We start from the raw sequence: 12,736 nt of genomic DNA on the forward strand, positions 1-12,736 counted from the left end.
TGAGCAATTTAGCATGGCCCAATTCACCTAACCTGCAAATGTTTGGACTGTGGGAGGAAACCGGAGCACCTGGAGGAAACCTGCGCAGACACGGGGAGAATGTGCAAACTCCACACAGTCACCCGAGGCTGGAATCGAACCTGGGTCACTAATGCTGTGAAGTTGCAGTGCTAACCACTGAGCCACCATGCCAACCAGTTAGAAGCCTCAATCAATTGAGAATTGCCAAACCACAGGTTATGCCGAGATTTTACTGTGGGCAGGAGGAAAACGTAAATCTCAAGCATAATTCAGACCTCAGTCCCACACAGTTGGCATTATTCTGAGTGATATCTAACCAGCAATCCCTGTGGAGTATATCAAGTATATACAGAATGGAGGCTTTAAGTTCCCCCAGCATAACATGTCAACAGCAATCTGTGAACAACACTGCATTTGAGAAAAGTGTGGGTCTTTGTCGGCAAGTTTATATTAGCAAATTCTTAAGGAGCATCAGTGGCAGACAATGGAGTGGCATGCTCCTCCCGTCAGACGTGAGAGATCAGGGAATTCTCCCGGAAGGTATGTCTGCAAGAGGGGTGTTTGGATCCATCTCATAACAGACCATTTGAATTGGCTAGAGAGGCAGTTAGAGTCACAGAAGAGCAGGCAGGGGACACACAGTATGATGGTTGGTAGATTTAGAGAGGTGTTACTACGGCAGGCAGTCAGATAGATGGGTGCCTGTCAGGATTGGTACCAAGTTGCCTATTCCTATCTCCAAAAAAAAATACCATTTTGGGTAGTGTTTGGGGGATAGTCTGTCAGCGTATAGTAGAAGTGGCAATCAGATCTTGGCTACCAAGAATGCATCTTCTGTTAAACAGGGTTTGTCAACTGAACTATAACCTAGTGTCATGTGATTTTCAACAAGGTTCAAAAAATTACAGGAGACTCTCCTATCAAGGGCACAGATGGGAGATTCTGTGACCATGAGCGAGAATTCAGGTTGGTATGTTGCCTTCTTGGCGCCAGGGTCAAGGACATCTCAAAGAAGTTGCAGCATATTGTCAACGGAGAGAATGAAAAGCCAGAAGTTGTTGTACACATTGGTAGGAATGACATAGTTAGGGAAAAGGTTGAGGCCTTGCAGAGTGAATACAGGAGGTTAGGTAGGAGCTTAGAAAGCAGAACCTCAAGGGTAGTGATCTCTAGATTACTCCTGATGCCACATGCTAGTGAAAGTAGGAATAGGAGGGTAAGACAGATAAATTAGTGACTGAGGAGATGGTGCAGGGGACAGGTATTCAGATTTTTGGACCATTGGGATTTCTTCTGGGGCAGATGGTTGTGTTCAAAAGGGATGGGTTGCACCTGAACTGGAAAGGAAGCAATATAAGCAATATCCTGGCAAGCGGATTTACTTGTCCTATTTGAGAACTCTTAAATTAGTATGGAGGAGGTCCAGGAGGTCCTAAGTAGTAGTGAAAGTAGAGAGAGACAAGTGAGGATGGTTCAAAAGTTAAAGAGAACAAGTTAATTAGACAAGATAGACAAGAGCACATCGGAGAACTAAGTAACTTTGAAGAATTAAACTGCACTTATTTCAATGCCAAAGGTCAAACATGTAAGGTGGATAAACTCAGGGCATATAAAAGAACATGAAACTGGGACATCATGGCTATGATAGAAGCATAGCCGAGGGAACAACAGGACTGGCAGCTCAATGTTCCAGGGTTTAGATGCTATAGGAAGGATAGAAGGAGAGGCAAAAGAGGAGGGGCAGTTGCGTTTTTGATTAAAGAAAACATTACTGCTGTACTTAGAGAGGATATTTCAGAGGGATCATCCAGTGAAGCTATATGGGTGGAACTCAGAAATAAGAAGGGGATGGTCACTTTGATGGCATTGTACTATAGGGTCTCCCCCCAATAGTCAGAGGAAATTTGAGGAGCAAATATGCAGCGAGATCTCAGATATATGTAAGAATAATACGACTGTAATAGGAGATTTTAACTTTCCAATTGGCTGGGGTTGCCTTAATATTAAGGGCTTGCATGGTGAGGAATTTGTTAAATGTGTTGAAGAAAATTTTCTTTATCAATATGTAGATGTGCCTACTACAGAAGGAGCAGAACCTGTCCTTCTCTTGGGAAATAAGGCAAGGCAAGTGACTGAAATGATAGGGATAGAGCACTTTGGGACCAATGATCATAAGTCTATTAGTTTTAAAATAGTTATGGAAAAGGATTGGCCTTGTAAAGTTAATGTTCTTAATTGTAGTAAGTGAAATTTTGACATTATGAGACAGAAACTTTCAAAAGTTGATTGGAGTTGACTGTTCACGGTAAAGGGATGACTGACAAGTGGGAGGCTTTAAAAAGCGAGGCAACAAGAGTTTAGAGCAGATGTTCCTGTTAGAGCAAAAGGTAAGGTGGATAGGAGTGGATGAATAAAGATATTGAGGCTCTATCAAAAAGGAAGCATATGTGAGGTTACACAACTGGGATCAAGTGAATCTCTTGAAGAGTATAAGGGGTATCAGGGCATCCTTAAGAGGGAAATCAGGAGGGCTAGAAGAGAATATGAGATAGCCTTGGTTGATAAGGCTAAAGATAATCCAAAGAGATTCTACAAGTACATCAGGAACAGAAGAGCAAGTAGGGAGAGAATAGCTCCTCTTAAAGATCAACAAGGTCATCTATGTGTGGAACCACAAGAGATGGGAGAGACACTAAACAAATATTTTGCATCAGTATTTATTGTGGTAAAAATATGGAGGCTAGGAAACTTTGAGAAATAAACATTGATGTTTTGAAAACAGTTCACATTACAGAAGAGGACATGCTGGAGGTCTTAGAAAACATAAAGGTGGAGAAATCTCCAGGACCTGATCAAGTATATCCCAGGATGTTGTGGGAAGCTAGGGAGGAAATTGCAGAACCCCTAGCAGAGACGTTTGTATCATCTACAGCCACGGGTGATGAGCTAGAGGATTGGAGGGTGGCTAGTGTTGTGTCTTTATTTAAGGAAGGCTGAGGAGAAACCTGGGAACTATAGTTCGGTGAGTCTGACATCAGTGGTGGGTTAGTTGTTGGAGAGGATTATGAGAGATAAGATTTATGTGCATTTGGAGAGGCAAGGACTGATTAGGGATAGTCAGCATGGTTTTCTGTGAGGGAAATTGTATCTCACAAAATTAATTTAATTTTTTGAGGATGTAACCAAATAGATTGATGATAGCAGACCAGAACATGGACTTTAGTAAAATCTTTGACAAGGTTCTACATGGTAGACTAATTAGTAAAGTTAGATCACAAGGGATTAAGAGTGAGCTTGTTAATTGGATACAAAATTGGCTACATGGCTGGAGACAAGGAGATGGGTGGAGGGCTATATTGCAGACTGGATGCTTGTGACCAGCAGTTTTCCACAGGGATCACTGCTCGGTCAACTTGTGTTTTTCATTTATATAATCAATGTTGATTAGAATTTTGGAAGCATGACGATGATACTAAAATTGGTAGTATAGTCAACAGTGAAGAAGGTTACCTAGATCACAAAGGGATCTTGATCAATTGGACCAATGGACTAAGGAGTGGCAGATGGAGTTTAATTTGCATTAATGTGAGGTATTGCATTTTGGTAAAACAAAAACAGGATTTATATAATTAAAAGTAAGGCTCTGCATGATGCTGCCAGAGATGTAGGGGTTCAGACACATAATTCTTTGAAAGCTGCATCGCAGGTAGACAGGGTGATGAAGAAAGTGCTTAGCACACTTTCCTTCATTGCTCAGACCATTGATTATAGGAGTTGGGATGTCATGTTGAGGTTGTACAGGATGTTGGTGAGTACTGTGTGCAGTCTGGTTGCCCTGCCATAGGAAGGATATTATGAAATTGGAAAGGGTTCAGAAATGATTTCCGAGGATGTTGCCAGGATTAGAGAGTTTGAGTCATAAGGAGAGGTTGTATAAGCTAGGACTTTCTTCCACTGGAGCCTATAGGAGGTTGAGGGGTGATTTTATAGGTTTTTAAAATCATTAGGGGCATAAATAACATGAATAGCAAAGGTCTTTTCTCTAGGGTGTGGGAATTCAAAACTGGGGATATACTATTAAGGCTAGAGGAAATGTATTTACAAAGGACCCGAGGGCTAACTTTTTCACACAGAGGGCGGTTCGTATGTGGAATCAACTGCCAGAAATGGTGGGTGCAGGTACAGTCAGATTTAAATGATGTTTGGACAGGTTCAAGAAGGGTCCTGCCCAAAACATTGACTCTCCTGCTCGTCAGATGCTGCCTGCTGTGCTTTTTCCAGCACCACACTCTATCTACTCAGCTATATAAATAGAAAAGTCTTAGAGGGATATGGACCAAATGTAGACAAATGGGACTTGGTTAGTTTGGGAACATGGTTGGCATGGACAAGTTGGACTACGGGTCTGTATCTGTGTTGTATGACTCTAAAACTCTGTGATTCTATAACCAAGGTCTGAAAATAAGTTTATTACGTACACCTAGAAATAAATCCAAGCGTTTTGTTAGAGCTTCTCATTGAAAGCTGCATTGCAGGTCATAAACATAGCATTTTTAGCTTCCATATTTCTTTGTACATCTCCCCCAGTTTCTTCTTGTCTAAGACCAAATAATATTTGTTTTTCTGATCAAAAGGCATCACTTCATATTTATCTATGTTAAGCTCACTTGATTGTTTGATGTGTATGTTTTTTAATGTCTTCTGGCATTATCTGGAGTCTTCCTTAATGTTAGCTATACATGCACCGCCATGCCAACCTTCCACCCCATCCCAGAAACCCTAGTGGGATTCTGTAGCTTTTGATATTTAGTTCCTTGCTCTTCTTCTTTTGATTTTTGCCATTTTATATCAAGTTACCACAATGTTGGACAAGCCCCTTCTCTACCGTCTCCTATTAGTCATCCATTCCTGTTCCAATCATGCCTCACCACCACAGCTTCTATCTGGTCTTGGGCGTTCATATATTGCTGTTGTTTTGGAAGTCCCATATTCATCACTCACTTTCTCCCATTTTCTCATTCTCTCCATCAGATGACCATATCATTTCAACCTCTTCTCAGTGACTTTCTTCAATGCTCCCCAATCTTCCCTGAAATGCTGGTTCCGAATATCGCCATTTCCTCTCACTTCCCACGTTCATCTTAACATCCATATCTCATTAGTATACAGTTGTTGTTTCTCTCTCTCACACTTCTTGATGTTGCCCAGGTTTTTACACTTTATACCAAGGCCAATCTCACAATGGCCTTGCAGATTCTTTTTCAGTTCTGGATAGTTTTTAATCACGACACTCATTTGCACTTCTTCCAATAATTCTAACCAGGCCTAATCTATTGTTTAATTTTCACTTTCATTCTTCCATTTCCTCCACTCACCACATTGCTTGTACTTGAAATAACATATTTTCTCCAATGTTTCACCCATAATTTCTATGAATGAGGGATTCATATTTTCTAGCCTGGGTTTAAATGTGGGTGTGCTGTGAAAGTCACAGAGCCATCCACTAGTCACATCTGCAATGCAGGTAAAAACTCTCACTCAGTGCTGGGGGTTAGTTATCAAGCCAGTTCCAAGACAGTTTCCAATCAATTTGTTCAAAGATGCTATTACACACCTCTAGAGCAAGTGGGACTTGAATCCAGGTCTTCTGGTCTTGAGATAGGGACACTACCACTACACCACAAGAGCAGCAAGCCAATACCAAAGGAAACAGGGAAAAAAAATGATTTGCAAAGCCAAGAATTTTAATTATGTTTAACTATTAACATTCCACTATCTACTCACTGCAAACAGCCTTTTAGATTAGATTAGATTACTTACAGTGTGGAAACAGGCCCTTCGGCCGAACAAGTCCACACCGACCCGCCGAAGCGCAACCGACCCAGACCCATTCCCCTACATTTATCCCTTCACTTAACATCACGGGCAATTTAGCATGGCCAATTCACCTAACCTGCACATTTTTGGACTGTGGGAGGAAACCGGAGCACCCGGAGGAAACCCACGCAGACACGGGTGTGCAAGCTCCACACAGCCAGTCGCCTGAGGCGGGAATTGAACCCGGGTCTCTGGTGCTGTGAGGCAGCAGTGCTAACCACTGTGTCACCGTGCCACCCACAAATATGTGGGGGTTAAAAGAAAAAAAAACAGGAGTCGTCAAAAATAAAAGAATGGATGCCAGTTCATCCCTCCTCAGCCAGGAGTTTAATAACTTGGAGATTCCACCTGGAACCATAATACACTAGAGAACCTCTCTCTTCGGGTCCAGTCATAGCATTATCACATTCCTTTTGAAAATCCATTTTGTGCCGTACCACTTAAAGAATATTTCTGTTGCTGCTTTGAATAATTCTATTAGGTTATTTATAAGCCATGGCTTTCAAGAAGTCTTGTTGATTTTTTTTTCAGTCTGTAGAAGGCTGCAGAACATTCTAAAGGGGAGGGTGAACAGCCAGTTGTCTTGGTGCATATAAGCACCAATGATATAAGTAAAAAATGAGATGAGGTCCTGAAAGTAGAATTCAGGGAGCTAGGAGAGAAGTTAAAAAGGAGGACCTCAAAAGGTAGTGATCTCAGGATTGCTACCAGTGCCATGTGCTAGTCAGCGTAGAAATTAAAAGAATAGGCAGGAAGAACACGTGGTTTGAGGGATGGCATAGGAGGGAAGGCTTCAGATCTGTGGGACATTGGGATCGGTGCTGGAGAAGGTGGGACTATTTCAAATTAGACGGTCTAGATCTGAACCCTCTGGAACTAAGGTCCTTGGGGGAGTTTTTGCTACTGCTGTTGGGGAGGTTTTAAACTAATGACAGGGGACTGGGAACCAGAATAGAAGACAAGTAGGCAGCAAGGTGAAAACTGGAGACTGTAAGAATCATGAAGATAGCATTAATAAAGGGAAGAGTAGGCAGAGGGCAGGTAAATGCAAAAGAACTGGTGGTCTAAAGTGCATATACTTCAATACTAGGTGTATAGTGGGTAAGGCAGATGAACTTGGGGCTTGGATTGGTGCCTGGGAATATGACATTATTGCCATCACAGAGACTTGGTTGAAGTAAGGGCATGATTGGCAACGAAATGTTCTAGGATATGGATGCTTCAGACAGGACAGGTAGGGAAGTAAAAGGAGGTGGGAGGAGTTGCATTGCTGGTCAGGGATGATATCACAGCTGTGCTAAAGGAGGACACATTGGAGCGCTTGAGTAGTGAGGCATTGAGTGGAGCTGAGAAATAAGAAGGGTGCAGTTACATTGGTGGGGCTATTACAGAGCTGAAAATGTGTTGCTGGAAAAGCACAGCATCCAAGGAACAGGAGAATCGACGTTTCAGGCATCAGCCCTTCTTCAGGAATGAGGAAAGTGTGTCCAGCAGGCTAAGATAAAAGGTAGGGAGGAGGGACTTGGGGGAGGGGCGTTGGGAATGCTATAGGTGGAGGGAGGTCAAGGAGAGGGTGATAGGCCGGAGTGGGGTGGGGTCGGAGAGGTCAGGAAGAAGATTGCAGGTTAGGAAGGCGGTGCTGAGTTCGAGGGATTTGACTGAGACAAGGAGGGGGGAGGGGAAATAAGGAAACTGGAGAAATCTCCTCGAAGATTTTAACCTACTTGAACTCAGATTTCTCCAGTTTCCTCATTTCCACCCCACCCCCCCACCTTGTCTCAGTCAAATCCCTCGAACTCAGCACCGCCTTCCTAACCTGCAATCTTCTTCCTGACCTCTCCGCCCCCACCTCACTCCAGCCTATCACTCTCACCTTGACCTCCCTCCACCTATCGCATTCCCAACGCCCCTCCCCCAAGTCCCTCCTCCCTACTTTTTATCTTAGCCTGCTGGACACACTTTCCTCATTCCTGAAGAAGGGCTGATGCCCGAAACGTCGATTCTCCTGTTCCTTGGATGCTGCCTGACCTGCTGCGCTTTTCCAGCAACACATTTTCAGCTCTGATCTCCAGCATCTGTAGTCCTCACTTTCTCCCTGGGGCTATTACAGGCCTCCCAACAGTGAGTGTGAGGTAGAAGAACAACTGGGTAAACAGATTATGGAAAGATTAAGGCAACAGGGTAGTGGTGATGGGAGATTTTAATTTTCCCAATATTGACTGGGATACACTTAGTGTCAGAGGTCTGGATGGGGCAGAATTTGTAAGAAGCACCCAGGAGAGTTTTCTAGAGCAGTATGTCAAAGGTCCAACGAGGGAAGGGGCCTGGTGTTGGGGAATAAGCCAGGCCGGGTGGTAGAAGTTGTGGTGGAGGATTTCTGTAAGTTTTAGAATACTCGTAGACAAAGTTGAAAGTGGTCCTAAGGGAAGAGTACTAAACTGGGCCAAGGCAAATTATATCAAAATTAGGCAGGAACTGGGATATGTGGATGAGACACATCAAAAGTGGACTTCCCTTCAAACAGCTATGTAGGAGGCTTTCAAAGATAGGTTAAAGATAGTGCAGCATTGGCATGTCCCGTTGAAAACAAAGGATAGGAAAGACAAGATTCATGAACCGTCAATGACAGGAGAAATCGTACTAGGCAAGAGGAAAAGGGAAGCGTACATAAGGTCCAGGCAGCTAAGAACAGAACGGGCCCTGGAGGAATATCGGGAGAGTTGGACCAGTCTTAAACAAGGAATCAAGCGGGCTAAAAGGGATCATGACAGAGCTTTCGTGAGCAGAATTAAGGAGAATCCCAAAGCCTTTTATTCTTCTATAAGAAGCAAGCAGGTCACTATAGAAAGGATTGGTTCATAAAAGGATAATGAAGGAAGGCTGTGTGTCGAACCAGAGAGAGTGGGTGAGATTCTGAATGATTACTCTGCATCAGTGTTCACTGAGGAGAGAGACATGATGAATGTTGAGATTTGAGATAGAAGTTTGAATAATCTGGATCATGTTGACAGAAGTAGGGAAGATGTGTTGGGTGGGCTAGAGGTTATTAAGGTAGACAAATCCACAGCACAGATGGGATCTATCCCAGGTTGCTGAGGGAGGCGAGAGAGGAAATAGCTGGGGCCCTGACAGATATCTTTGTAGCATCGTTAAACACAGGTGGGGTGCCGGAGGACTGGAGGGGTGCTCATGTTGTCCCCGAATGAGAAGGGTACTAGGGATATTCCGGGTAACTATAGACGAGTGAGCCTGACATCAGTAATGGGAAAAGTTGCTGGAGAAGGTACTGAAGGATAAAATCTATTTGTTTGGAAAAGAATGGGCTTATCAGTGATAGGCAACATGGTTTTGTGTGGGAAAGATCGTGCCTTACCAACATAATAGTGTTCTTTGAGGAAGTGACCAAGTTGATAGATCAAGGAATGGCTATAGGTGTCATATACATGGACTTTAGTAAGGGGGTTGATAAGGTTCCCCATGATGAACTAATGGAGAAAGTGAAGTCACATGGTGTGCAGGGTATTCTAGCTGGGTGGATAAAGAACTGGTTGAGCAACAGGAGACAAGGAGTAGTAGATGAAGGGAGTTTCTCAAAATAGAGAAGGTTTGACCAGTGGTGTTCCACAGGGGTCAGTGCTAGGGCCACTGTTGTTTGTGATATACATAAATGATCTGGAAGAGGGCGTTGTTGGTCTGATCAGTAAGTTTGCAGATGACACGAAGATTGGTAAAGTAGCAAAAAGCATAGAGGACTGTCAAAGAATACAGAAGAATATAGATAGACTGGACAGTTGAAGGAGAAGTGGTAGATGGAGTTCAATCCAGGCAAATGTGAAGTGATACATTTTGGTAAGTCTAATTCTAGAGTGAATTATACAGTCAATGGAAGACCCTTGGGAAATGTTGATGAGCAAAGAGATCTGGGAGTACAGGTCTATTGTACCCTGAAGATGGCTGCACAAGTGCATAGAGTGGTCAAGAAGGCATATGGTATGCTTGCCTTCATTGGACGGGGTGTTGAGTATAAGAGCTGGCAGGTCATGTTAAAATTGTACAAGACATTGGTTTGGCCGCATTTAGAATATTGTGTACAGTTCTGGTCACCACATTACCAAAACGATGTGAACGCTTTGGAAAGGGGGCAGAGAAGGTTTATGAGGATGTTGCCTGGTATGGAAGGTGCTAGCTATGAAGACAGGTTGAGTAGGTTAGGTTTATTTTGACTAGAAAAAAGGAGATTGAGGGGGGGGACCTGATTGAAGTCTACAAAATCATGAAGGGTATAGACAGGGTGGATAGAGGTAAGCTTTTTCCCACGGTGAAGGATTCAATAATGAGTGGTCATGCTTTCAGGGTGAGAGGTGAAAAGTTTAAGGGGGCTACACGCAGCAAGTACTTTACACAGAGGGTGGTAGGTATCTGGAACGCGCTGCCAGAAGAGGTAGTAGTGGCAGCCGTGGTAGATTCATTTAAGATGCATCTGGACAGATGTATGAGTAGGTGGGGAGCAGAGGGATACAGATGCTTAGGAATTGGGCGATAGGTTTAGACAGTGGATTTGGATCGGCTCAGGCTTGGAGGCTGGAGGGCCTCTTCCTGGGCTGCAAATGTTCTTTGTTCTTTAACATCTATTATTAGGAAGAAATTATTAAGCATGTAATAACAGAGTAATTAGAAACATGAAATACGAGGAACCTCGGTTATTTGAACGAGATGGGCAGGCACAATTTTGTTCGGATAATTGATTATTCGTTTAATTGATTTCCTCTGGGGCTTGGAGTTTTCTGTGAAGTCTGCTTCCCATTCAGGATACTAGCAGCACACCATGCGTGAGCCCCTGCCCCACCCAACTCCATGCCTGCCCTCAAAACCCATCTACCCCCAACCCGTGCCCTACTGACCGCACTCCCCACCCCACCCCGGAAGGGTTTGGAGGGATATGGGCCAGGTGCGACTAGATTACGTTGGGATGGCTGGTCAGCATGGACAGGTTGGACCAAGGGGTCTGTTTTCATGTTGTACATCTCTATGACTCAATGACTCAACCTTCTAGTTACTTGCCGTCTCAATACACTGCACTGCTCTCATTTTAGCATTTGACCTAAGCCTCCTGCAGTGCTCTAGTGAAGCTAAACAAATGCTGGAGAACAACATCTCATTTTCCACTTAATCCCTTTATAGCCTTCATAACTCAATATTCAATTCAACATCCTCATTGTGTGAACACTATCCTCCAATTTGATCCGTCTACAAACCCCACCCCAACTTGATCCATCTGCAGTCTCCTGTTTGGATTTGCTCACTGCAATGCTAACCCATTCGCCAATATTAATACCTAGCATTAATACTGTTTCTTCTACCATCATTACTACTCCTTTTGCCATTTTCTCTGGGTACTCTTACCATCTGTTCCACTTTCCTCTCCACCCCCTCCCTGTCTGCACCATAAAGAAACACAATTTTCCAGCTCCCTTCAATTCCAGAGGAGTTGATCTCAAAATATTAACACTGTATCTCTCTCCACAGATGCTTCCTGACTAACACGGTCAGAGTGATGGGAAAGAGCCCATGGGATCTGAGGAAATTTGGTTTTGGAATTGGCAGAGTGGCAGGAAGCAGAGGGTGATGGTCTAATGGTGTTTTCGTGACTGGAAGTATGTGTTCATTGGGCTCTGCAGCAATCAATGTTGGTGTCCTTGCTCCATGTGATTATATATCATTAAGACTTCAACAGAGAAGGGTTGATCAGCAAGTTCTCAGATGATGTGAAAATCAGTAAGGTGATAAATGATGAGAATAGTTTTAGACTACAGGAGGATATAGATGGGCTGGTAAGTGATGCACTTGGGAAAGACAAACAAAGCAAAGAGAAAACATAATGAACAGTAGGATACTGCGAAGCATTGAGGATCAGAGGGACCTTGCTGTGCATGTACACCAGGCTCCCGAGATAGCTGAGCAGACAAATAAAGTGGTTAAGGCAGCATATGGGATTCTTGCTGAGGCCTAGATTTTACGAGCAAGGACAGTATGTTGGAATGGTATAAAACCATGTTTAGGCCACATCTAGAGAAATGTCTGCAGTTCTGGAATCCACACGATAGAAGGGACGTGATAGCACTGGGGCAAGTGCAAGTACAGAGGAGGTTTAACAGGATGTGCATGGGTTAAAGGGTTTGAGTAACGAAGAGAGATTGGAGACTGGGATTGTTTACCTGGGAGCAGAGGCCACAGAGGATGGACATCTAAAAGATGTCTAAAATTATGAGGGACAGAATTAGGATAGACAGGAAGGAATTTTTCCCCTTGGTGGAGGGATCAATAACTTGGGGCACAGATTTAAGTTAAGGGGCAGGAAGTTGACGAGGTGGGAGATGGTGTTATTTTCAACCCAAACTGTAGTAGGAATCTGAAACCCTTTGCCCGTGTGGTGCATGCAGAAACCCTCATAAATAGGATTAAGCAGTATGAGTCAGTGCTGGAAAGGGGATTAGAATGGTTGGATGCTTGCTTGCTTTTTAACCAGTGCAGACTTGATGGGTCAAAGGTGCTTTTTCTGCACTGTACACCTCTAAGACCTGCTATGCTTCTCCAGCCCAAACATTTTATATCTATTATTCACACCCTTTTCTACTTTATTTTGCTCTGTATTTCTATCATCTGGGGAGTTCTGGCTTTGCTGATCCACCTCTCCTCTTGTCTTCATTAAACTGTAAACTGTACTTTGATTTTGGAGCCAAATTATCACCTCTTTAAAGGCAACCCAATATCCTGTTATGCTTTTGCCTGACATTCTTTGATTCCAATTTATCTAGGCTAGTCCTTTTTTTAAAAAAGA

This window comes from Chiloscyllium punctatum, chromosome 9, assembly GCF_047496795.1.
Source record: "Chiloscyllium punctatum isolate Juve2018m chromosome 9, sChiPun1.3, whole genome shotgun sequence".
Lineage (NCBI taxonomy): Eukaryota > Metazoa > Chordata > Chondrichthyes > Orectolobiformes > Hemiscylliidae > Chiloscyllium > Chiloscyllium punctatum.